At 35.3% G+C, this 27613-nt stretch overlaps 1 long non-coding RNA gene and 1 pseudogene across 1 annotated transcript in view; both read right to left on the minus strand.

Moving 5' to 3' along the window:
- The window catches only part of LOC128931351 (uncharacterized), a 57144-nt gene that overhangs the window by 10366 nt on the left and 19165 nt on the right, over window positions 1–27613 (minus strand). The gene's annotated exons all lie outside the window — the stretch shown is intronic.
- Window positions 19706–25053, minus strand: LOC144577068 (HIG1 domain family member 1A, mitochondrial pseudogene; annotated as a pseudogene).

Consider the following 27613-nt stretch of genomic DNA (forward strand, 5'->3'; position numbering starts at 1 on the left):
TGGTGCGCACCTGTAATCCCAGCTACTCGGGAGGCTGAGGCAGGAGAATTGCCTGAACCCAGGAGGCAGAGATTGCGGTGAGCCGAGATCGTGCCATTGCACTCCAGCCTGGGTAACAAGAGCAAAACTCCGTCTCAAAAAAAAAAAAAAAAAAGTATATGACATTCTGAAAGAGCAAAAACGATGAAGATAGTAAAATGATCAGTGATTTCCAGGGGTAAAAGAAGAACAGGGATAAAGAGAACATAGAGGATTTTAGGGTAGTAAAACTCTGTATGTTATCATTATGGTGGTTATATGTCACTATCCATAGAAAGTACAATACTAAAGGTGATCACTAATGCAAACTATGAACATTGAGTGCTACTGATGTGTCAATGCAGGTTTATAGATTGTAAGAAATGTACCACTCCGGTGGTGGATATTAAAAGTGGGGCCAACTGTGTATGTGTGGTGGTAGGGGATATATGAGAACTCTGTATATTTTTTTATTAATTTTGCTATGAACTCGAAACTGCTGTCAAATGCATTGATATATAGGAAGACATTAGATTTATATAACAGAACTAGAAAATTTTTGCCTTATTGTATTTTTTAAAAGTATTAACATATTACATTTCTTTATAGAAAAACAAAACAAAACAAATCATTTTTGAGTTTATACTTTTAAATTTAAAATTCCAAGTGTTCCTACCATGTTGGCATTTGAGCCCTGTACTCACAGGCATGTTCTTACTCACACATATTAGGCATTCTCCTGCTCTCTGCCTTTTCCTAATTATTCTCCCTAGCTGTAATACTTTTAACCTCTCATTTGTCCTTCTTTTCTTTAAATGTTAGCTTCCATAGCTATCTTGCTATAAATTTGTCTCAATGGTAAAGCCAACCATGATATGTTTCCTATCTAAATTTTTTTGTATTGATTGAATATAACAAACATTTGATACTCATGCAGAATTTGTTTTTTCTTCTTGGCTTACCTAGTTCCAAGTTGTTGTCTCACAACAAGGAAGAATTAGGTGTGTGGATACCAGAGAGTGAGTAGAGTAGAATTTATTAAGCACAAGGAAAGCTATCAGCAAAGAGAGAATGCAGGGGGTGTGTTCCCTACCTAAAAACAGAAAACGTGCCCTAATATGGCTGAAACTGGGGGTTTTATGGGCTCCGAATAGGGAGTGTGTGCTGATTGCATTATGAGTATGCAAAAAACAGTGAAAGCAAAGTCACTACTCAAAGGTGGGCATGACAATGTAGAAAACCAATTAGGAAAAAATAGGCATATGTAAAATACATGGTGAGAGGGGATCAGTCAGAGGAAAGCACACCAAGCAGAAAGACAGGTTATCAATCTGGTCCAAAGACTTAACTTGTAGCTTGGCTTTCAGGCTTCTTCAGTTTGGAGTGAGATTTCACTGGGGACCCGCTCCTATCTGCCTAGGCATTTGGCTGCCTTCTGATGCTTTCAATACTTATCACTTCTCTTTCATTCTTAGTGAGCATTTATCTTTTATGTTAATTATGAAGCCATGAATGTTTTGTAGTTTTTACCTATGGGCATTATTTGTGCTTGGCACATTTGCTTACAAAATACTGATGTTTGAAAATGAATTGTGATTGACAAGATTCTTTACAAGGTATTTGGAGATCTGCTGATTTTTTAGTGATATGCCTTAGCAGTAAAATTAATTGTAAGCATACACTTTTTAAAAACTACAGTTAAAAAAACACTGCATGTACAAATTCAAATTTGAACTAATGCGAGAAGCAGCATTATTTGATATAAAAACAACTAAATTTACTCTGCCATGTTGATAGTCCTTTGGACTTAAATTCTCTCCAGGGAATTTGACCAACCATGACTTGTCAGGGTGATATTTTAAATGAAGTGCATGCAGCCAAGCCTACTTTCTATTTGTACTGGGATTAAAAAACAAAAGAAAATAATATGGTAATAAAACTAATTTCAGTAACATCATGAGATAACTGAAAATATTAACCTCTGGCCTTTTACCCTCTCTAATTATGCAGAGAGTTAGCAGTTTAACTAAAGAAACTGACTGGGGAAACAATGCAGTCATACTGTTCATCTTTTATAGCCTGCTCAATCAAATAAGACCTTATGAAGACAAAAAATATTCTCATCTTTCATTTCTTACAAAGTTGCCAACTGCTGACAAATGCTAGATCTATCAGTCATAATTCGTTCTGGATCATTACCAATACCATGAAAAAAGCTTCATAATCACCACATTGAAAGATCAGCTTACTTGCTGTGATGTGCATTCATACTTGTCTGACAAAGCAACACCCAAAAACTGTGCTGTAAATGTTTGGGATTAATATTCAAAACTGCTACAATGTTTGTGTGTATATATACATACACATGTGTGTATATATATACGTATACATACAGATGTGTGTATATATATACATATATATGTGTATGTATATAAAACACACATGTATTCCATTCACTAAATTGAAAAAACTCTATTCTACAAAATAATCTTTTAAAAATTAATTCTGTGACATTTATTTTTTTGTTGTTGAGTAAATGAGAGATATTTTTCAACCATACCTGTTCTATGATTGTTCATAGATGATTGTAAGTAAAATAATAAATGCTTTATAAAAATTTTCATTCAAATAATTTATCAGTATATGGCTATATTACACCAAAATAGAGTAAAGAAGTGACAATGAATAAACACTGTAAACATTTTTCAATTATTCATTCTCTGGAGCCATGTGGAAGAAGGTATCAGTGGTGAAATTACAGTTGTAGTTTTTGGTAGCTGGTCAAAATTTTCCATACTAGCCTCATGTTTAAGAACACAAAGTTTGCCGCCAGAGATGACAAAGCTGAAGTTCTAGTCTGTCTCTGACTAGCTGGGTTGCTTAGAGAAGTCGCTTCTCTCTAAGCATGATTCATGAACTATACGAGGTGATAGAAGCTAGTCTAAGTCACATGTCATTCTGAGCATTAAGTGAAATAATACATATTGTCTTTAGCATAGGTCTGAATCATATGAAGTATACAAAAATGTATGTTAACATTATACATCATTTTATGAATTTGAGATATTTCTCTGTGCATTGAGATTTTCTGGAAAATAATCCTATTGTCAGAGGATGAACAGCCTTTGTGGGCTCTGACCTCTAAGTGAGAGACTCAACTGATTTTGTGAAGACTCCCAGATGAGCAGATCAGATGTGACCTTAAAAAAAAAAAAAACAACCTTCTCTCAGGGCTCAGTGGCTTATGCCTGTAATCCCAGCACTTTGGCAGTGAGAGGCGGGTGGATAATGTGAGGTCAGGAGTTCAAGACCAGCCTGGCCAACATGGTGAAACCCCATCTCTACTAAAAATACAAAAAAATCAGCTGAGTGTGGTGGCGGCCACCTGTACTCCCAGCAAGTTGGGAGGCTGAGGAAGGAGAATGGCTTGAACCCCAGGCAGAGATTGTAGTGAGCTGAGTCTGTGCCTTTGCACTCCAGCCTGGGCAACAAGAAAAAAACTCTGTCTCAAAAAAAAAAAAAAATCTTCTTAGGGATAACCACACTGCTCTCTAATTCTTTTTTACCTATTAAAACAAGGGAAAGAAATTGGAGTTTCCACTTTACAGATTTCTTTATATAATCCAAATACAAATGTTTGAATTTGGGCAAAAACAAATATATTAGAAATAATTTCAAATAGAAACAGTGCTGGATTTCAGGGTGCAGAACCTCTCCTGGCTGTTTCCCCTAACTATGTATTGGAAAGACCATTACTACCCAGTATTTTCTGCAAAGAAAAGCAAGTGGCATTCCTTTTGAGAGAGTTTTCTCCTTTCCAAATTCTCTCTCACACCATCCTATTTTTGTTACATGACACAATTTTGGTATATTAAAGATTGCAGAAATTGAATTTAAAATAGATTAAGTAGTATAATAATTATTAATCAGATTAAAAAATGTGTAGGACCATATCCAGAAATGAAATCATCCAAGAGTTAAATGTCACTGGTACCCATATATTACATTCTCAGTCTTTCTCCTTCCCTCCTTTCCTCCCTCTGTGCCCCCTACTTCCCTTTCTTTTTCCTTCCATCCCCTTCCACCCTCTGTCCCCCGCTCCTTTCCTCCCTCCCTACCTCCCACACTCCCTGTCACTCCCTCCCTCCCTCACTCCCACTTTTTATCCCTCTCTCCATCCCTACTGGTTTCATCCTACCCTCCTTCCTTTATTTCTATTTTAGTTTACAAGTTCCAGCCAGACTTTCAGGATCAAAGTTCAGTATAAATAATAATTTTTATACCTTACAATAATCCTGTGAGATGAGTAATGTTACTATAACTATTTTACAGATAAAGAAATTGAGGTACAGAGAGGTTACGTACTTTGTTGGGGTCACATAAGTGGTGTCTAAATGTGGCCAGTCTCAATACAGAGGGTTTTTGGTTAAATAAATGATATCTTAAAGTATGTTTGTCACACAGGATAAAATAGATATGTTACATAATTTGCTATAGCTATTCCAAGATTCACTGATGTTTCTAAGATCCCATGACTTGAGCAATGTTTACCTTTCTTTTCTGCACACAGATCCAAGCATTTAGCCAGCATTGTAAAGGGGTGCTATTAGATGTGTTTTACAGTGAGAAAATCTGAGATACAGGTGAAGGTTGTTGCATTTTAGCTTCCGTAGACAAATCATGTCTCCGTCATTAAATGTGATTTGGTAGCCATCCTTCCATCCTTTATCCCTGAATTTCACTTCTGTTTGAGCCTATATTTATCCAAACATGAAAGTCAGCATTTCTACCTGATTCTGCAGAAAATCCAATCACACCAAACATTTGGAATTGTTCATGGACAACTGAAAATCACTGGGAAATTTGTGAAGGGTAATACCATTCATGAAACTCTCTTTACCATCTAACAAATCCCTGCTGTTCTCTCATCAACCCCTTATAATCCGCTTTCCATCACCTTTATCTACAATTTGTTTTCTCTCTGTTGTACATAGTTTTGTCCTACTTACCTCTTTAGCTTTAGTAACAGATAGTTCTCCACTCTTGAGGTCAGAGCTTCTACAGGACATTTTATTTTCTACAGAATTACATTCCTTTAAAATGAACTGTTTGTCCATTTTTACAGAGAATACATTTTCCTCATCTCATAAATTAAGATGCATATAAAGAAATGAATAGCTTACATATTTGTATGTACAGTAAACCCTCGAACTATGTGGGGTTAAGGGGCATGGAGCCACCATGCTGTTCACAATTTCCATATAATTTTCTGCTCCCCAAGTCTTAACTCCTAATAGTCTGCTGTTACCCAGAAGTCTTATTGATACCATAAATGGTCAATTAACCCGTATTTTATATGCTACATATTTATTAAATAACTTATTCTTACAATAACTACAGAAAACAAGAGAAAATAAAATGTTATTAAGAAAAAGGGAAAATATATTCACTATTCATTTAATAGAAGTGGCTCATTATAAAAGTCTTCATTCTCATTACCTTCATTCTGAGTACTTTGAAGAGGAAGAAGAAAAGAAGGGGTTGGTCTTGCTGTCCCAGGGGTGACAAAGGTGAAAGAGGTGGAAGGGGAGATAGGACAGACTGATTGAAAAAGATCTGTGTATATGTGGACTCAGGCAATTGAAACCCTTGTTCAAGGGTCAACTGCTTGTGTGTCTGTGTGGACAGGGCTGAGCAAGCACACAGGATGATGCAAAAACACAGAAAAAGAATGGTCAACTCCAATAGAGATAGAGAGTTGCATGACGCTAGTAATAGGTGCCTAATTATTTTAGTTCACATTTTCAGGCAAATGGAGTCCAAGGCAAGGATTAAAAGTGCTCATAGTTAATTAAGAAAATAAAAACCACAGTAGCAAAGGTGAGAAAATGAAGTGAAGCAAGGAAGGATGTGAAGCGATGCAACAGAATTCAGTGCTGTGCTAGATGCTGCAGGTGATGACTGACAAAAAGTCACTCATGAAACTGATTTGGACTAGATGACATGGAAATTAGGCCTTTAATACTACCTGGGCACATACATGTACCTGCCTGGGTATTTCCTGTCTCTTGTTCCTATATTTATCCCAAGTGGACTCTGCCTCTGCATGCCTAGTTTGTGATATCCGGCTGCTTTTGTGGCTGCTCATGCCAGATTCTTAACCCTGGGGAGGTTACTGAGGCAGGATAATTTATGCCTTGCAGTGTGATACTTCACTTAAGTCAAGAATATCTCCAGATTATGAGATTCAGGAATATAGCATTTGTCTAACTCTGGCAGACAAGGGACAGGCCTGCACTTTAAAGCTGTGACCTGGGAGGACATTGTTATCTGAAGGGCTGCCCACCCACTGGGAATCTGAAGAACAAAAGGCAGTATCATGTTCCTATGTGTACTCCATGTGCTAAAGGAAATACAATTAAGAAATGGAAATTGGCTGGGTGCAGTGGCTCACGCCTATAATCCCAGCACTTTGGGAGGCCAAGGCAGGCAGATCACGAGGTCAGGAGTTCAAGACCAGCCTAACCAACATGATGAAACCATGTTTCTCCTAAAAGAGTACAAAAAATTAGTTGCATTGAGCAAAGACTGCACCACTGCACTCCATCCTGGGCAATGGAGAGAGACTCCATATCAAAAAAAAAGAAAGAAAAAAGAAAAAGAAATGGAAATCGCCCAGCGATTAATGAGACTTATAATTAAGTCTCATTATAAACAGTTAAAATTCCTCAGTTTTCTCCCTTGAAGAAAAGAAAAAAACAAGAAACAACACTTTGCCTTTCAGTAAGAAGGGCTTCCCACAATTATCTTCTTAAATATAGAATCATTTTCAGAGGACAAATTGCTCATTGTGTGGGCTGTCCATACCATTTTGGCCTCTTTGGGCCTTGCTTGTTGATGCAAGTTGTACTCCCTGGTATTGAGACATCTAAAAATGTCCTCATATATTTCTCAGGGTGGGATAAGTATGACCCTTATTCGTGATTCATTGTTAATAATCCATGTTAACTATATTTGAGTCAGTGTCCAGTTCTGATGGAATCTCAAGATTACTTACAATTTTACTTCTTATATATAATTGGTTATACATCTTTTTCAAATACAGTATTCCAGATGCCAATATTGCCTGGGTAACCTGAGAAACAAAACTCTTTTTCATCCTTTGTCTAGTCCCTAAAAATGTTAATTTACCTCATGATTCTATCTCCAGCTTTGCTCTTATTCTCTCTACTATATTAAATTGATGCCATTTATTCTCCTAGTTTCACTTCCCATCTATATATTAAGGACTCCTAGAATCAAATTTCCAGCTGAGCCTTCTCCATTGAGCTTTAAAAATGAATGCCTAACGTGGTCTGGACACCTGAACTTGAATGTTTCCATGGCACCTGAAACTCATTATTGCAAAAGGTGAATTCATATTTCTTCCTCCACACTGGCTTGTATTCCTATACTTTCCATCTCATTTGGTGAAATTTAATTTACTCTCTTACCAACATTAGAAAATTTAAAAATTCTTAATTTTTATTTTGGTCTATTCTTCACCTTCCACATCTAATCATTCAACAAAAATCATGGAAATCTTACTTTTGTGATGGAATAAGCAAAGGCTGCTTCACACTAGCTATTTGTCACTATGTAAAAATTTAAGTGGTATAAAATTGATGTGTTCATTTATAACTGGATATTTATGATATAAACAGTATTGAGTTGCTGTTTTCTGATTTAATATTATAACTGGAAAACTTATTCTTTTGTCCCAGGTTGCGTTGATGGTTTCTAGGAGCACATATGTTATAGGGTAACACTTTACTACAGTAATGGGGAAACAACATAAAACCAACATGAGAAGCATTATTAGTTCCCTTATTCTCCTGGCATCTATATGTGGATTTGAGTGACGGGTTTGGAATGGACAGCTTTACTCTTCAGAATTTTTCATATGTGTTTTGTGTCTTGCTTATTTCATTTTTAATGTACTTTTCCCGAGCAATGAAGACATACATATTTGAACTTATTTAAACAGACTATCCTTCCTGAACAGCTAGCCTATAATCACTGTTTATTTAATATTGTGTGTTTACTAAAGCTGGGTTTTCAATTTGTATCTGAAAGCCCCTCATGCTGAACACAGTAAAAACATCAGTTGTTAAACAGAGATGAATTGGTTAATCTTATCCAGTTGTCTTGTTCCTCATCCCTACATGACATCCAAGTTCTCGTGCTATTAGAAAAGAGTGTTTCTTTTATTAATGCCAGGTATGCTCTCTCTTCATGTGAATTGGCAATCTTTATGGTATGTATAGTGTTAAATCGGGTGAAAACTTCAGTACTGCATTCCACAGCAGTTACTTTTCAAATATAGGAAAGGACATTATTTGGCCAGTTTTTGCTATGTCAGTGAAGTTCCTGGGCAGGCAATAGCAGATATGTTTATAATTTTAGAGATTAAAGAGAAATTTGGGTAGGCATAACCTGTCTGAATGCCCTTTTGTGGGCACTAGATAATATCAGACTAACTCAGGATAGTCTGCCATTGGATAAAAGGTGAGTGTTGCTGTCCTAATTTATGTCACAGGATTCAAAATTTAAGAAAAGTTGCCCCTTCATCAAAATGCTTTACTAGTATTGGAGTAATATAGGATCCAGAACTGGGAGAACCACTATCGTGTGTGCAACAGGGCTTCTGAATCCCAGGGTTCACTGTTCACTTATTAGTGTTCTTTTAGAATGCTTTAGCTAAAAACAACAGCATTAAAAATTATTCGAATTTAGGTTATAATATAATTACTTTGGATATTTTTAAAAAATAATTATTTGGCTTTTTATTTCATTGTTTTTTTAGGTCTGAAATTTGTATCTAGGAAAATTTAACATCTGATAATTACATTTCTATAATAAAAAAGGATAATCTAACTAGATAAATTTTAGTTCATTAGAAGAGAAACAGCGTTAGAAGAGCACATTTTTAGGAGTTAAGGTTGACTTGTACTTCCTCAAAACTTACTTACAGCTCTTCACTGATTATAGCTATATTTCGTCTCCAAGGATTTCTTTGTGTAGAATGAAAGGTCACATACTTATTTTCTCAGATCTCAGCTTCTCAAGAAGATGAATGGAAGTCTTGCCTTGCTGGAACTCCTTCAAGGTGTCTCAGCATGCAGCGATATTGGTAGAAGCATTCGGTATTCTCAAGGATATTAAAAGCAGTATGCTCACATGACCACTGGAAGAAGTTTACAGGACCCTTTTTGTAAGAATATTTCAGCATTGAAGTATATATAGCTGAGGCTTATTTGACCCACTGTTTATGATGAGTCCAGCTCCACACAGATCTGACACAATTTGTGTTTCATAATCTTTGATAGGGCAATACAGAGATGTTCTAGGAGTATTTTAGATTTCCACAAATTATACCTTCATTTCTTAGGCAAAGAAGGAATATTCATATGTTCTTGAATATGATTATTAGTTCATAGCTATTATAGTTTTGATCTACTATAAATATTTGTCACCTTATTTGATTTTTAAACTGGAATAACTTTAATCAGGCAAAATCAGGACAGTTTATAATGATACAGTTTTGTATTTTAACACAGAGCCATTTTAACATACCAGTGTTAAATTTTATATCCAATAATGAATAAAATTATTTAAAGGAAACATTTAAAAACATTTTTCAGTAGAAGGCAGATGGCATATTAATATGAAGTTATTTCTAAAAATATGATAACATAATATATATTAAGTATATTAATTTTAAGACATAGAATCAATATCAGCATTAATTTTTCTAAAACCTTGACACTTGCAATAAGAGGTCATTCTTTATTATTATTTTTTTTTTTGTCTTTTTCTTGGTTCTGTCCCCAGCACCTGGTAGAGTACCTGACATGACAGGAATTCTACAAATAGGAATTCTATACATTTTTTTTTACTTCTTTTTTTTTAATTGCATTTTCAGTTTTGGGGTACATGTGCAGAACATGCAAGATAATTGCATAGGTACACACGTGGCAGTGTGTTTTGCTGCCTTCCTCCCCTTCACCCACATCTGGCATTTCTCCCCATGCTATCCCTCCCCAGCTCTGCCCACTGTCCCTTCCCTATTCCCCCCAATAGACCCCAGTGTGTAGTGCTCCCTTCCCTGTGTACATGTGTTCTCATTGTTCATCACCCACCTATAAATGAGAATATGTGGTATTTCATTTTCTGTTCTTGTGTCAGTTTGCTGAGAATGATGTTCTCCAGATTCATCCATGTCCCTATAAAGGACACAAACTCATCATTTTTGATCACTGCATAATATTTCATGGTGTATATGTGCCACATTTTCCCAGTCCAGTCTATCATTGATGGGCATTTGGGTTGGTTCCAGGTCTTTGCTATTGTAAACAGTGCTGCAATAAACATTTGTGTGCATATGTCCTTATAATAGACTAATTTATAGCCCTTTGGATATATACCCAGTAATGGGATTGCTGGGTCAAATGAATTTCTATTTCTAGGTCCTGGAGGAATCGTCACACTGTCTTCCACAGTGGTTGAACTAATTAATGTACACTCCCACCAGCAGTGTAAAAGTGTTCCTATTTCTCCACATCCTCTACAGCATCTATTGTCTCCAGATTTTTTAATGATCGCCATTCTAACTGGCATGAGATGGTATCTCAATGTGGTTTTGATTTGCATCTCTCTAATGACCAGTGATGATGAGCATTTTTTCATATGTTTGTTGGCTTCATGTCTGTCTTCTTTTATAAAGTGTTTATTCATATCCTTTGCCCTTTTTGAATGGGCTTGTTTGTTTTTTTCTTGTAAATCTGTTTTAGTTCTTTGTAAATTCTGGATATCAGCCCTTTGTCAGATGGGTAAACTGCAACAATTTTTTCCCATTCTGTGGGTTGTCAATTCACTCTAGTGACTGTTTCTTTTGCCATGCAGAAGCTGTGGAGTTTGATTAGGTCCCATTTGTCTATTTTGGCTTTTGTTGCCAATGCTTTTGGTGTTTTGGTCATGAAGTCCTTGCCTACTCCTATGTCCTGAATGGTTTTGCCTAGATTTTCTTCTAGGATTTTTATGGTGCCAGGTCTTATGTTTAAGTCTTTAATCCATATGGAGTTAATTTTAGTGTAAGGTGTTAGGAAGGGGTCCAGTTTCTGCTTTCTGCTCATGGCTAGCCAGTTTTCCCAACACCATTTATTAAACAGGGAGTCCTTTCCCCATTTCTTGTTTTTGTCAGGTTTATCAAAGATTGTATGGCTGTAGATATGTTGTGTTTCCTCCAATGCCTCTGTTCTGTTCCATTGGTCTATAGCTCTGTTTTGGTACCAGTACCATGCTCTTTTGATTACTGTAGCCTTGTAGTATAGTTTGAAGTCTGGTAGTGTGATGCATCCTGCTGTGTTCTTTTTGCTTAGAATTGACTTGGCTATGCGGGCTCTCTTTTGGTTCCATATGAAGTTCATGGTGGTTTTTTCCAGTTCTGTGAAGAAAGTCAATGGTAGCTTGATGGGAATAGCATTGAATCTGTACATTACTCTGGGAAGTATGGCCATTTTCACGATATTGATTCTTCCTAACCATGAGCGTGGAATGTTTCTCCATCTGTTTGCATCCTCTCTTATTTCATTGAGCAGTGGTTTGTAGTTTTCCTTGAAGAGGTCCCTTAAGTTCCTTGTAAGTTGTATTCCTAGGTATTTTATTCTCTTTGTAGCAATTGTGAATGGCAGTTTGTCTTTGATTTGGTTCTCTTTAAGTCTGTTGTTGGTGTATAGGAATGCTAGTGATTTTTGCACATTGATTTTATATCCTGAGACTTTGCTGAAGTTGCTTATCAGTTTCAGGAGTTTTTGGGCTGAGACGATGGGGTCTTCTAGATATATATCATGTCATCTGCAAATAGAGACAATTTGGCTTCCTCCTTTCCTATTTGAATACCCTTTATTTTTTTTTCTTGCCTGATTGCTCTGGCTAGAATTTCCAGTACTATATTGAATAGAAGCGGTGAGAGAGGACATCCTTGTCTAGTGCCAGATTTCAAAGGGAATGCTTCCAGTTTTTGCCCATTCAGTATGATATTGGCTGTTGGTTTGTCATAAATAGCTTTTATTATTTTGAGATATGTTCCATCAATACCGAGTTTATTGCGGGTTTTTAGCATAAAGGGCTGTTGAATTTTGTCAAAGGCCTTCTCTGTGTCAATTGAGATAATCATGTGGTTTTTGTTTTTGGTTCTGTTTATATGAAGAATTATGTTTATAGACTTGTGTATGTTGAACCAGCCTTGCATCCCCAGGATGAATCCTACTTGAACATGATGGATAAGCTTTTTGATGTGCTGTTGCAATCGGCTTGCTAGTATTTTATTGAAGATTTTTGCATCTATGTTCATCATGGATATTGGCCTGAAGTTTTCTTTTCTTGTTGAGTCTCTGCCGGGTTTTGGTATCAGGATGATGTTGGTCTCATAGAATGATTATGGAAGGACTCCCTCTTTTTGAATTATTTGGAATAGTTTCCGAAGAAATGGTACCAGCTCCTCTTTGTGTGTCTGGTAGAATTGGGCTGTGAACCCATCTGGACCTGGGATTTTTTTTGTGTGGTAGGCTCTTAATTGCTGCCTCAACTTCAGACCTTGTTATTGGTCTATTCATAGTTTCGGCTTCCTCCTGGTTTAGGCATCAGAGGAGACAAGTGTCAAGGAATTTATCCATTTCTTCCAGGTTTACTAGTTTATGTGCATAGAGTTGTTTGTTATATTCTCTGATGATGGTTTGAATTTCTGTGGAATCTGTGGTGATTTCCCCTTTATCATTTTTTATTGCATCTTTTTGGTCATGCTCTCTTTTCTTTTTTATCAATCTGGCTAGTGGTCTATGTTGTTGATCTTTTCAAAAAACCAGCTCTTGGATTTATTGATTTTTTGAAGGGTTTTTCATATCTCTATCTCCTTCAATTCAGCTCTGATCTTAGTTATTTCTTGTCTTTTGATAGGTTTTGAGTTTTTTTTATCTTGCTCCTCTAGCTCTTTCAATTTTGATAATAGGCTGTCAATTTTGGATCTCTCCACTCTTCTCATGTGGGCACTTATTGCTATATATTTTCCTCTAGAGACTGCTTTAAATGTGTCCCAGAGATTCTGGTATGTTGTGTCTTCATTCTCATTGGTTTCAAAGAACTTCTTTATTTCTGCCTTCATTTCATTGTTTATCCAGGCAACATTCAAGAGCTAGTTGTTCAGTTTTTATGAAGCTGTGTGGTTCTGAGTTGGTTTCTGAATTCTGAGTTCTAACTTGATTGCACTATGGTCTGAGAGACTGTTTGTTATGATTTCAGTTGTTTTGTTTTGAATTTGCTGAGGAGTGATTTACTTCCAATTATGTGGTCAATTTTAGAGTAGGTGTGATATGGTGCTGAGAAGAATGTATATTCTGTGGATTTGGGGTGGAGAGTTCTGTAAATGTCTATCAGGTTTGCTTGTTCCAGGTCTGAATTCAAGCCCTGGATATCCTTGTTAATTTTCTGTCTGGTTGATCTGTCTAATATTGACAGTGGAGTGTTAAAGTCTCCCACTATTATTGTGTGGGAGTCTAGGTCTCTGTAAGTCATTAAGAACTTGCCTTATGTATCTGGGTGCTCCTGTATTGGGTCCATATATATTTAGGATCATTAGCTATTCTTGTTGTATCGATCCTATTACCATTATGTAATGGCCTTCTTTGTCTCTTTTGATCTTTGTTGCTTTAAAGTCTATTTTATCAGAGACGAGAATTGCAACTCCTGCTTTTTTTTGCTCTCCATTTGCTTGGTAAATCTTTCTCCATCCCTTTATTTTGAGCCTTTGTGTATCCTTGCCTGTGAGATGGGTTTCCTGGATACAGCACACTGATGGGTTTTGGCTTTTTATCCAGTTTGCCAATCTGTGTCTTTTGATTGGTGCATTTAGCCCATTTACATTTAGGGTTAATATTGTTATGTGTGAATTTGATAATGCCATTTTGATGCTAGCTGGCTGTTTTGCCCATTAGTTGATGCAGATTCTTCATTTTGTTGATGCTCTTTAGCATTTGGTATGTTTTTGGAATGGCTGGTACTGGTTGTTCCTTTCTATGTGTAGTGCCTCTTTCAGGAGCTCTTGTAAAGCAGGCCTGGTGGTGACAAAATCTCTGAGTACTTGCTTGTTCGCAAAGGATTTTATTTTTCCTTCACTTATGAAGCTCAGTTTGGCTGGATATGAAATTCTGGGTTGAAAGTTCTTTTCTTTAAGGATGTTGAATATTGACCCCCACTCTTTTTTGGCTTGTAATGTTTCTGCCAAGAGATCTGCTGTGAGTCTGATGGGCTTCCCTTTGTGGGTGACCCAGCCTTTCTCTCTGGCTGCTTTTAGCATTTTCTTCTTCATTTCAACCCTGGTGAATCTGATGATTATGTGCCTTGGGTTTGCTCTTCTTGGGGAATATCTTTGTGGTGTTCTCTGTATATCCTGGATTTGAATATTGGCCTGCCTTGCTAGGTTAGTGAAATTTTTCTGGATAATGTCCTGAAGAGTATTTTCCAGCTTGGATTCATTCTCTTCATCACATTCAGGTACACCTATCAAACGTAGATTAGGTCTCTTCATATAGTCCCACATTTCTTGGAGACTTTGTTCATTCCTTTTTGCACTTTTTTCTCTAATCTTGGCTTCTCGTTTTATTTCATTGAGTTGATCTTTGACCTCTCATATCCTTTCTTCTCCTTGGTCAATTCGGCTGTTGAGACTTGTGCATGCTTCGCGAAGTTCTCGTTTTGTGTTTTTCAGTTTCTTCAATTCACTCATATTCCTCTCTAAGTTGCTCATTCTTGTTATCATTTCCTCAAATCTTTTTTCAAGGTTCTTGGTTTCTTTGCATTGATTTAGAACATGTTCTTTCAGCTTACGGAAGTTTCTCATTACCCGCCTTCTGAAGTCTGATTCTGTCATTTCATCACACTCATTCTCTGTCCAGCTTTGTTCTCTTTCTGGTGAGGAGTTTTGGTCCTTTGTAGGAGGTGAAGTGTTCTGGTTTCGGGTGTTTTCCTCCTTTTTGCACTGTTTTTTCCCATCTTTGTGGATTTATCCACCTGTCTTCTGAGTGGTTGCTGATTTTCCAATTGGGTCTCTGAGTGGATGTCCAGATTGTTGATGATGAAGTATTTCTGTTTCTTAGTTTTCCTTCTAACAGTCTGGCCCCACTGCTGTAGGACTTCTGAGGTACACTCCAGGCCCTGCTTGCCTTGGGAACTCCTGTCGTAGCTGTGGAATTGTGAGGGTTGCTACCAGATTATTCTTCTGCTATCTTTGTCCCTGAGTGATGCCCGCCAAATGTCAGTCTGATCAGTCATTTGTGAGGTGACTCTTTGGATATATGGGGGTCAGAGAGCTGCTTACAGAGACAGTCTGTACTTTATAGGAGCTCTGGTGCTGAGCTGTGAGCTCCGTTGTTTATTCAGGGCTGCTAGGCAGGTTTGTTTAACTCTGGTGCAGCAGAACTCATAAAGCCCCCTTTTTTTTTTCCCTCAGGTGCTCTGTCCCAGGGAGTTAGGGCTTTATTTATGAGTATCCGTTGCACTTTCCTGCCCAGCGAGGAGGCAGTTTAGTCACTGCCTGCCTTTAGTGGCTATCATGAGCTGCTGTGGGCTCCGCCCTGTTGCCATGGGCTCTGCACTGCTGTTGTGGGCTCTGCACTGCTGTCGTGAGCTCTGCCCTCCCTGCTGGCGTGTGTTATTCCCTGTAGCCCTATTTATGTGGGTGTGGTTAGAACTGCAGTGGCAATGGTAGCCCACCTCTGTAGTGGCAGACTCTCTCTGTTATTGTGGGTTGCCTCGGCAACAGCAGGCTGTATCAGCAATGGCAGAGTACCTCCATAGGGGTCACATGCCTTGGTAGTGGCGGATGCCCCTCCCCCACCGAGCTCCACTGTCCTGGGTTCAGCTGTGCTTGCCATGAAACTCTCAGCTCTGAGAGTTTCCAATTGCTGTTTAGTTTGTTATTGTGGGGGTGGGACCCGCCGAGCCTGATCACCTGGCTCCCTGCGTCAGAGCCCCCCCTTTTGTTTTTAATTGAATGGTTGACTCTCTCCCAGGTGTTCCAGTCACCTGCTGCAAGGGCGCCGGGATCTGTGTGATTTCCTCTGCAGTGACCCACTGCGCCAGCTCAAACCACGTTGCTGCCCGGGAATCTCCTGGCCTGGCTTTCTGTTTAAGTCCCGTTTAATCAGATGAATGTGCTAATCTGCCATCTGAAATCTCCAATTGCCAGTTTAACAGCGCAACCAAACCAGTGCATTTTGTTTGGAGTGTCGCTGCACTGTGGCCTCAGCCCAAACAGCCGCACAGGCCCAAACAGCCATGCTGGCCCAAACTGCCACACTGGTGGCCTGTCGGGCTCTTACACCTGGGAATCTAGTCTGTGGACAATAAAGATCCGTATGGAAATGAGATGTCCACTCACCCTCTGCAGATTAACTGGGAGCTGCAATCCTGAGTTGGTCCTACAGTGCCATCTTCCAAGAGGTCATTATTAAGGAAGATTTGGATATTGCGGCTGCTTTTAAAAAATACTCAGGAAATTAAGAGCTCACTATAAGGATGTCTAAAAATACTTTTAAAGTCAGATTAATAGTTATTATTAAAAAACTACCAAAGATTGTAACATTGTTCATATAAAGATGATTTCTGTTAAATCTAGTATTATGTTATTTGTTGACTTTTAAACTTAGTACCAGTTTTATTTATTAAGTCAAACTTATTATTAAAAATTGAAATTATCTTTTATGACAAATTTGTTGGTTCTAAAATAAACACAGTTCAAGAAAAATCTTTTTTCTCCAGCTTAATTGAATAATTGACACAGAGAAATTATATTATTAAACTTGTAAACTTAATGCTTTTATATATGTGTACATTGTGAAACGATCACCACATTCAAGCTAATTAACATATTCATCACCTCACATGGTTACTTTTTTGTGTGGTGAGAGTGCTTAAGATCTACTCTCTTAGCAAATTACAGGTATACTTTACAATTTTGTTAACTATTTTTACCATGCTATTCATTAAAACTCGATAACACATTCATCTAGCATAACTGAAAAATTGTATCATTTTATCAACATTTCTTTATTTTCTCCTCCCTCTGTACCCCCACCCATGTCAACCACCATTCTACCCTCTACTTATAGTTTTACTATTTTGTATTCCACATAGAAGTGAGATCATGCAGTATTTGTCTTTCTGAATCTGGCTTACTTTACATAGCATAATAGCCTCCAGGTTCACTCATTTTGTTGCAAATGACAAGATTTCCTTCTTTTTAAAGCCTAAATTGCATTCTATTATATACATATATATATATGTATATATGTGTATAATCCGCAGAGTAGGAGAAACACTTTACAATCTATATGTCTGGCAAAGGACTAATATCCATTATCTACAGCAATACATATACATCTACATATACAACAATATATACATATATATATTCTACAACAATATCCATAATCTACAACAATACATATACATCTACAATACAACAATCTACGTATACATATATATGTATATAATGTAAACTACATTACACATAAATATTTCTATATTATATGCATATATTTACATTATAATACATCATATATAACTGTATGATGTATACAATATAAAATTTTCTTCATTTATTCATTAATACATATTTAGGTTACTTCCAGGTCTTTTCTACTGTAAATAATAATGCAATGAAAATGGGATGGTAGATATTATTTCAAGACATAGATATCATTTTCTTTGGATATATACATAGAGTGGGATTGCTGGAAGATGTGGTAGTTCAATGTTTTAATTTTTGAGGAATCACCATACTGCTTTTTGTAATGGCTGTACCAATATATATTCCTACTAACAGTGCACAGGAGTTCCCTATTTTCCACATCCTCATCACCACATTTATCATTTTAATGGCCAGTTTAGGGTGTGAGATGATAGATAGCTTATTGTGATTTAGACTTGCATTTCCATGATGATTGGTGACGCTGAGCACCTTTTTATATACTTTTGAGAAATTTGTATGTCTTATTTTGGAAAATATCTCTTCAGGTCCTTTGCCCAATTTTTGATTGGGTCATTGAGTTTGTTGTTGCTGTTGTTGTTCCTGTGTTTTGGTTTCATTTATTTATTTTTCACTATTGAGTTGTATGAGTTCCTTATATATCTTGAACATTAACCTCTTATCAGATATTTGGGTTGCAAATATTTTCTCTAATTCATTAGGTTTCATTTTTACCTGTTGTTTCTTTTGCTGTGCAAAGACTTTTTAGTTGGATGCAATCCCATTGTCTATTTTTGCTTTTGTTGCCTGTACTTTTAGTGTTATGACCAAAAATCTGTTGTCAAGACCAATGTCAATAAGGTTATTCCTTATGTTTTTTCTAGTAGTTTTACATTTTCATGTCTTATATTTAAGGCTTTAAAAATGTTTAAATTGGCTTTTGAATATGATGATGAGATAAGGGTTTACTTTTATTCTTTCAAATTTAGATATCTAGTTTTTCCAACATCACTTATTAAGAGACTATCCTTTTTCATTGTGTGTCTTGGCACTATTGTCAAAGTTGACAGTAAACATATGGATGTATTTCTGTGTTCTGTATTCTCCTCATTTGATCTAAATGTTTCTTTTCATGACTGTGCCATACTGTTTTTATTACTGTAGCTTTTTAATATAATTTGAAATCAAAATGTGTCATGCATCCAGCTTTATTTTTCTTGCTCAAGATTGCTTTTGAATTCTTGTTTTTTTTTACATTAATTTTAGAATTTTCTATTTCTGTTATGAATGCCATTGGGGGCCGGGGTGGTGGATCACACCTGTAATCTCAACACTTTGGGAGGCCAAGGCAGGCGGATCACAAGGTCAGGAGATTGAGACCATCCTGGCTAACACAGTGAAACCCTGTCTCTACTAAAAATACAAAAAATTAGCCTGGCGTGGTGGCAGATGCCTGTAGTCCCAGCTACTCTGGAGGCTGAGGCAGGATAATTGCTTGAATCTGGGAGATGGAGGTTGCAGTGAGCTGAGATTGCACCACTGCACTCCAGCCTGGGTGATAGAGCAAGACTTCATCTCAGAAAAAAAAAAAAAAAGAAAGAAAGAAAGAATGCCTCTGTGATTTTGACAGGAATTGCATTGAAACTAGATCACCTTGGGTAGTATGAACATTTTAACAATATTATGTCTTTTTCTATGGTCTCTAATTTTAATAACAATACATATACCGTGTTATCACCATGAAATGTAAATTCAGGTTAGACAAGAGATTTCCACAAGTATAATAAAGCATTCTATATTATATCAAAGTTAGCACATAATGTGTGATCAAATCAGCTTGCTCATAAATCATTAAGTAATTCCACTATGGGTAATTCATTTAATGTTTAACAACTAAACATTAAACATTCTTATGGAGAAAATAAAAAATGCACATATTTAAAATGTGTTTTACATTTACTTTTGAATGAGCAGTTAAAATACATATTTCATTTCAAGATGACATTTAAAAATTATTTTAACAGCAGCAAATATATAATTCTGCAATTACAAAAGAACCAAAATAGAATCCATAATTAAACTATTCTTCTGTTTACAATTGTGATTCTTCAACAAATACTGCTACTGTATAGCTCTCTTGTAAGTTTTCTAGATTTGGTTTAAACACACACACATATATATACTTTCAATTGTGGGAGGCTTTACAAGTTATATTCCATGCACTTTCTTGACAGTGTTCTAAAAGAGCCAGCCAGTCCACAACACAGGCAGAAAAAAGGTAAATTAACTGAGGCAAATAGAACTCTTATATGACATCCAAAACAAGATTCTTCAGCAAACTGGGAGTATTCAGGGTTGGCCTGCTATGTTTTTTAGAATGAATTTCATCTTAACAGTTTAAGAAAGTGGACACTTTAACATCATCAACTGCATTTACGTGATGTGTTTGTTTTGTGTTAACTTGACTCCCTGAATGAGCTAGCTAGTAAACTAGTCACTAGTAAGTTGGTCACCAGGCAAGTTGAGCCTGCAAAAAAGGAAGTCAATATTCAAAATACCGTGGTATCATCTGACCACACTCAAATAGTTTATTTTCAACATTAACATGTAACTTCAAAAAATGAGATGTCTAACTACAGCAAGCTCCTCCAACAAGATCAAGACAGCATCTCTTTTCCTAAGGATTATGTTTTTCCCAGAATTCCTGATATGCGGAATAGCTCATGACAACAGTCATTGCTCCTGCAACAAAGCCTTAAGCTGCCACACACATGTGGATCAGATGAAGGGATAATTTAGCATTTCCCCTGATTTTCGGTTTGTGTAACCCATATGCAGCAATGGCTACAAAATCAGCCATTCCAATGGGGACAAATGGTGCCTCATTAGCTTTTCTAATGTTTGCGTCCCTGGTCTTCATCATATGAAGACAGGGAAACATCTGTGTCTGTTGCGAGAGTAATTGCTTGAAGACTCTTCCTACAGTGAGAAAATAATACTTTTGAAATTCATGAACGCCCCATGTCTTTCATTTTACCTTTGTCTCCTTTAATTTCCTCCATTCGTGTTTTATAGTTTTCAGTGTAAAAGTCCTTCACCTATTTGGATAAGTTTATTCCTAAGTACATTTGTTGTTGATAATATTGCAAATGGGATTTTTTTTTGATTTCCTTTCTGAAAGGTTTGCTGTCAGTGTATAAAAATGTCACTGAATTTTATGTGTAGAAATTTTATCATGTAATTTTACTGAATTTTAGTCTTAACAGCTTTTTTTGTTGAGTTTCTAGGGTTCTTTACATATCATCTCAAAAGAGAAAGAATTTTACTTCTCCTTTCCAAATTGAATGTCTTTGCTTTGGTTTTGGGTTTTTTTTTTTTTTTCTTTCTTATCTAACTCCTCTGGCTAAGACTTTCAGTACTACGTTGAATAGAAGTGGCAAGATGGGGACATCTTGTACCAGATCTTAGAGAATAAGTTTTCAGACTTTCCTCTTTGATTTTGCTTTTAGCTGTAGGTTTTTTATACATGATCTTTATTGAGATAATGCTTTCTATACATATTTTGTGAAAATTGTGTTAATGCTTTTTTTTTTTTAAAGAGGCAATGTTTTTTAGGGGAATTTGTATGTGTGTAAAAACACTTTTATTAAGAAGACTTTTTCAGAAACTGAAACAGAATTAGTTTCTTTAATATGCATATACTTTAATAAAATATATATCAATATACAAATTAAATACATTCATGATACATATGTATTATATTTATACTACATATGCATTATATATAATACATATAATAATATAATATTGTATTAAGGAATATCTCTATCTATCTATCTATCTATCTATCTATCTATCTACCTACCGTCTCTCTTTATCATCTATCCCCCATACTTTTATCCATCTATAAGTGTGAGGCAATATTATCTTACATTTCACTTTAAGAAATTAAATGAAATTTGACTCTCTAGAGTCAAAACCCACAAATAACTTTTCATACCACCCAGAGTGAAAGCCAAAATGTACCGCACATGATTTGCCTTCCTCCTACCTCCCTGTCTTCACCTCTTTTTACTTTTAGTTCCTTTACTACTTTTGCTCTTCCACCCTGACCAATTTGCTGGTTCTTGAATTCAATTGCAGAGATCTTGCCAATAGGCCTTTGCACTTGTTATTTTTGTCTGGAATGCTTTTCTCCTGTATATACAAGTCTCATTTTCTCACCTTCTTTAATCTCTAAAATCCCATTCTCATTCATGTCTTTTGTCATAATCTTATTTCAGATTGTAATCCCCTACTCCCAGCATTCCCTATTCTTCTTTTTCTAAGCAGTGATCACCACCAGGGATGCTGTATATTTTATGTCTAATATTTTATAATGTTCACTTGTCTGACTTCTTCTAGTAGAATACACATTTTAGAGAGGTCACAAGTTTGTCTGTTTTCTTTTCACTACTGTGTCTCCTGACAGAAATTAGTTATTCAAAGAATATTCCTTGAATTGTTGAATAAGTTGATAAAAACACGAGGCTCAGTGATATGCAGGATTTAATTGTTAATTGTCTTTCTAGGTCTGTCATATAGCATAACTAAGAAGAGCATATGAATCATGAGCTTTATTTTTAATAATTTTAAATTATTTGGTCAATATTAATCATATAAAATTGGGATAAATCAATTGGATTACAGTTTTTAGATAGTATGCCAATTGATTTATGGAATTAACTACACATGAATGAGAATAATTTCAGATTTTATTGATCAGATTTCAATTATTGTTTCTATTATATTTTCATTTGCTTTTTAAATGTTATTAGATAAGAAATATGGGAGAGAAGGGTTGGTGGACAGGTAGTTAGCTTTCACTAGAATGTCACAAGCAATTGAAGTACAGTAAATATCTAATCTTTCTCCCTTGGTTCAGTCTGTGTGTGTGTGTGTGTGTGTGTGTGTGTGTGAACTTCAATTTGTGAGAAGGTTATGTTTCCTTTGAAAAAAACATTTGATTATTAAAACCTTGAAAAGCATAATCAGAGCTAAAGAGAAAAGCTTCAGCCTAGGTTGCAGAAATAGGAAAAATACATAAAATTTCCAAAGGACTTAAGGAGAACAAGTTCTTTGGAGTCAAATTAATAAAAAAAAATTAATTTAAATTTTTATTAACTTAAATAATTATCAAAAGCAGGTATGCAACGGTATTATATTTCTAAAAGTTTAATTTTAAAACATTTTTCTGAAATTTAACTTTTTTTTTTTTTTTTTGAGACGGAGTTTCTCTCTTGTTACCCAGGCTGGAGTGCAATGGCACGATCTTGGCTCACTGCAACCTCTGCCTCCTGGGTTCAGGCAATTCTCCTGCCTCAGCCTCCTGAGTAGCTGGGATTACAGGCACGTGCCACCGTGCCCAGCTAATTTTTTGTAATTTTTTTAGTAGAGACGGGGTTTCACCATGTTGACCAGGATGGTCTCGATCTCTTGACCTCGTGATCCACCCGCCTCGGCCTACCAAAATGCTGGGATTACAGGCGTGAGCCACCGCACCCGGCCCTGAAATTTAACGTTTTAATGCTTAAAATGTCAATGGGAAAGGTGACTGCTTCCTATCATAGATTTTACTTCAATGGCTGATGAAGGTCCTCCAGAGTTTGTGTCTAAATGAAAGGAGGCAGCCTATGAGCTAGATATGCCATAAAATGGAACATTTTATTTATTCCAAATTTATAATATTTTTCATGTATTTCATCTTTTTAAAAATTGATTCACCTGAATGTTGTCATTTTTAAATAAAATAAAAGTCCCTTTTTAGCATCTATTATTCAGAATTTCAGAACCATTCTAGCTATTGCTTTAGTTTACAGACTTCTTTCCTAATGGCCTAGAAATATACTGTACTAGGACTTAATAAGGGCATTGGATGCCCCCAGTGACCTGATAGAAACTTGACTAGAACTTTACTTAGGTTATTCCTAGTATGCTGGAGCTCTGACCCTTGAGTTTTCCTTCTGTCTCCCTAGATAGCTTCGGCTCACTTTTGGTATCACTCATGAGAGACCTGACAGCTCATCTTTCCATGACAATCTACCCTTGAGTTCATCACCTGACAGTTGCCTCACTGCTATGTTTGACCTCCAAACTCAAATTACTTCTGAACTTCTGGTTTCTTGACCTTCTGTACTTATTCCCAGGAGCATCTTCTTGTCAGTACCCTTTACAATTAAGCCCAGATCATGGCTGGTCCCAGCTACCAACCTAACCTGAAACATAAGAACAAAAAACATAGAAAACCAGAATGGACAGTCACTTGAGGGATGACTGTCCAGCCATCCATCAAATGACACTCTAGGATAACGGCAATGCGTATTTCTGAGATCACAAGGAGGGAAGTTGTGAAATGGACATTCTTTTTATTTCCAGGTATCTTAGATACCACAATGTCCAATTTCTGATATCTCTTACCTATTGAATTCCTTTTTTTTCACATTTTTATCACGCTTTTTTATACGTTGTTGACAACACAGTTGTAATTTAGCTATTAGACATATTATTATTTAAATAAAGTTTGTGCTGTAATCATTCTATTCTGACCTTCCTTGACTTGATAAATATTTGGTATATGAGTCACTTTTGTGATTCATTGACTAATCTGGGTTTACATCACCTGAAAATTGTTACTGTCAAAAACTATATCTGTTCAAAAATCATCTTCATAGAAATAATTGATCAATTCATATAAACAGCCACATTTTCAAATATTCATAAGCCACAAGAAATCTACTTGTTCATGCCACCTGTCAAGTATGTTACTTAGTCTGATTCACTCACTGAAATCACATATCAAAATGGATTGTAAATAGTTTCAAGATTCATCCTTGAAAATGTTATATTTTTAAATGATTAAGTTTCCTGAAGCTCTATGGAGAAATTTGAGTTTAATTCAGAGCATTTTAGATATCCATATAAGTGCATACAGTAAATTTGATAAATGACTATGTTCACAAGGTAAGATATACCTCCAATAAGGCTTCAATAAAAAAGATCAAGTGTAGCGTTTTTGTATAGTTTTATTTAAAATATGGCATATGAATCATTTGTATTATAAAATAAAAAGTTATGGCATACTTACACGAGTAATCGATGAGGTTGAAGTAGATTTTAATAGTCTCTGCACATGCAGTTAGAGATAAAACACAAGTTTACCTAATAAGTTCAGAAAAATGTTTTATCTAATATATTCTTCTTTTCTTTAGATATTACTATATTTCAGAAAGATGAGCATTTCACTCAGTAGTGAGGTTAATTCAGTAAACTTAATGAATAATAAACGAACTGTTTTCATTTAGAAATCTGATTTTAAATGTTTAGAAAATTAAATATTTTAATATTATATTTTATTTGCTCATATTGTACCCGAATAAATACCTTTGTAGTGCATGTACTATAAAAAGCATGATACGATAGAATTCTCTGTCCATAGTGCAAACATTTTTTAACTAGAACAGGAGCATAAACAATGGGGATCAAGGAGAAGCGGGATTCGTGGCTGGGAAATTTGGTAGTACTATTGGTAATGTCCTGGATAAAAATTGTGAAGATTTTTCTCATTCTGAGGAAGTGGTCACTTTCTAAAACTTGGTAATTGTTTTAAATTTATACATCAAAATCCTGTTCTAAGATAGAACATTCTGGCCACCAGATAGAAAATTATGAAGATAGGGCATCCTTGCCTGTTATTACAGAAAATCATATATAAGATGTCTAACAATTGCTCATTATCTAATTATGAAAATACTGATTTAAAAAATTGATCTTTCAGAAAGAAACAGTCACTTTAGATGACTTTAGTTAACAAGGCTTAAACATTTGTAATAATTTTGTGGCATTTTTTCTTAGTAATATATTAATGTTGCATTTGTTTTCAGAAAATACAAAGTATTTATTTTTTATTAAAGAATTTAAATAGACAATTTTATTATCATGAAACTGCAAACAAAAAGGCAACATTTTACTAAGATGACTGAATAATATATCACATAAGATTTGAAAAAGTCGTTATGACATAAGTAAATTAAATAGGACACAATGAGCTATAATTTATACTCACTCCAATTTAGAATTCTCATGGTTCCCAGGAAGCAAACTGAGTGATCCATAATTGCATCTTAAATTAGACTTTTCGCAGTGATTAACCTCTGTAGCACTGCTTCTTTTATGAATATATAATTTTTATATTATCAAAACAGTGTTTTCTTTCAGAAATGTTAAAGACTAGTTATTATTTCTCTGTTTTATAGAAGTCTTTAAAAATAATTTATGAATACACTTAGAAAAAGGCTAATAGATATTGTTTTCAAGTTGTATCCAAATGAGCAGAGCTTACTATAGAAGTAAATGCTTTAGCTGCAGGGTAGGGATCCTGCGGTTTAAATCTAAAGGATTATAATGTGGCACATTTATTTGAAGGCATCTTCTTTTATCCTCTAACACACAAAGAAAATGTGAGAATTAAAGGGCAAAGAACAAAAGCTGAACTGTGAATTTAATGACTGCCCATGTTTGCATCCAAAAAGCTATGAAAAGCATTGATTGGAAATTAACTTGAGACCACATTTGCTTCTCAGAAAAATAAAAGTTTTAATGTTAAGTCGTAGACCACTGACATGTGAATAAATCGTAAAGAGATAAAAGAATAGTGATTTGCTTTTACTATGATTGTAAATAATCAAGATTTTGCTTTGAGATGGTGATATCAAGTTCTACAGTGTTTGTTTCTATGAATTTTTTTTCACCTTCTTACTTTCAATGAGTCTCATCATATTATGTAGAAATCTTGCTATAGAAGAAAAATGAAGCCAATGTTGATACAGATGGGGATAAAAATTACCTCCTCAAATATCCTCTTTCCAGCAGTCAAGATATCCAGTTTCCTTACAATTCTGTAGACAGTTGGAAATTAAACTTTTATAAATAAAATTTGTAAACTGCATAAGAACAAAAGGAACTAATGCAACAGTTTAAAATTAAATCTATATGATGGGACATTTTTGAAGATGGTTCACATGGTTTAAAATTAATTTTAAAAAAGGAAAAATAAGCAAAAGCAGAGGTGTTTAAGGGGGAAAGAGACATAAAAATCAATGAGGAACAGCCAAACATGAGGTGTGGGAGGAGCTACAGAGGTTGGATCAAACTTTTCAAATAATTTATTCCTTTTCATGATATTGAATGCAAATAAAGCATTGAATCAGGAGCTATCAATCAGTATTGTCCATTTACATCTAGAAATGCAAATCTGTGAAGAAGCACTATTTTTCAAAAACCATTCCAGATCAGAAAATGTTGTTTTGGGCCTTAAACATTTGAATATATGTTAGTGATGTTAAAATACATGAATGTACATCCACTTATATCTACAAGTAAATAATTAACACTTTTTGGAATATTTAAATTTATAAATATTTAGTTATTTACTTTCAATACTTTTGTACAGAAGCCCTACTAAACATAATTTAAAAATAAACGATAGGTAATTCTGTTTAACAAATCCGAAAATATTAGTGTACACTGACATTAAACTGAGAAAAAACATTAAGAAGGGACTAATTGTCTTGATTATCGTCCATCAACTTAGAATGATATCCATTAATGCTGCAATTCTTCAAGGTTAAAATAATTTAAATCTATATGTTAGAAAGAAAAATACATGTTTATGTTAGCACATGTGTGTGTGCATGTGTGGTATGCTCCACTTTTAAGAACATGCTAAGTTTATTTTAAGATCTAATTTTTATCAGATATATTAGAATTTAAAAAATTACAGCAACCCAACATTTGACATATGTTCTAAGATATACATGCAGTGCAAATGCATTTGAAAGTATTACAAGTGAATATTTTTTGTTATAAATGTTAAAAATCATTTAAAAGTACTCTTCCAGAATAAATAATTATTTAAAAACTCATCATTATTACACAGTTAATTTTGACAAAATGTTCTTTTAATTGAATTTGTATTACAAGATTTAAGATAATGTT

The sequence above is a fragment of the Callithrix jacchus genome, chromosome 1 (genome assembly GCF_049354715.1).
Source record: "Callithrix jacchus isolate 240 chromosome 1, calJac240_pri, whole genome shotgun sequence".
Taxonomy (NCBI): Eukaryota; Metazoa; Chordata; class Mammalia; order Primates; family Cebidae; genus Callithrix; species Callithrix jacchus.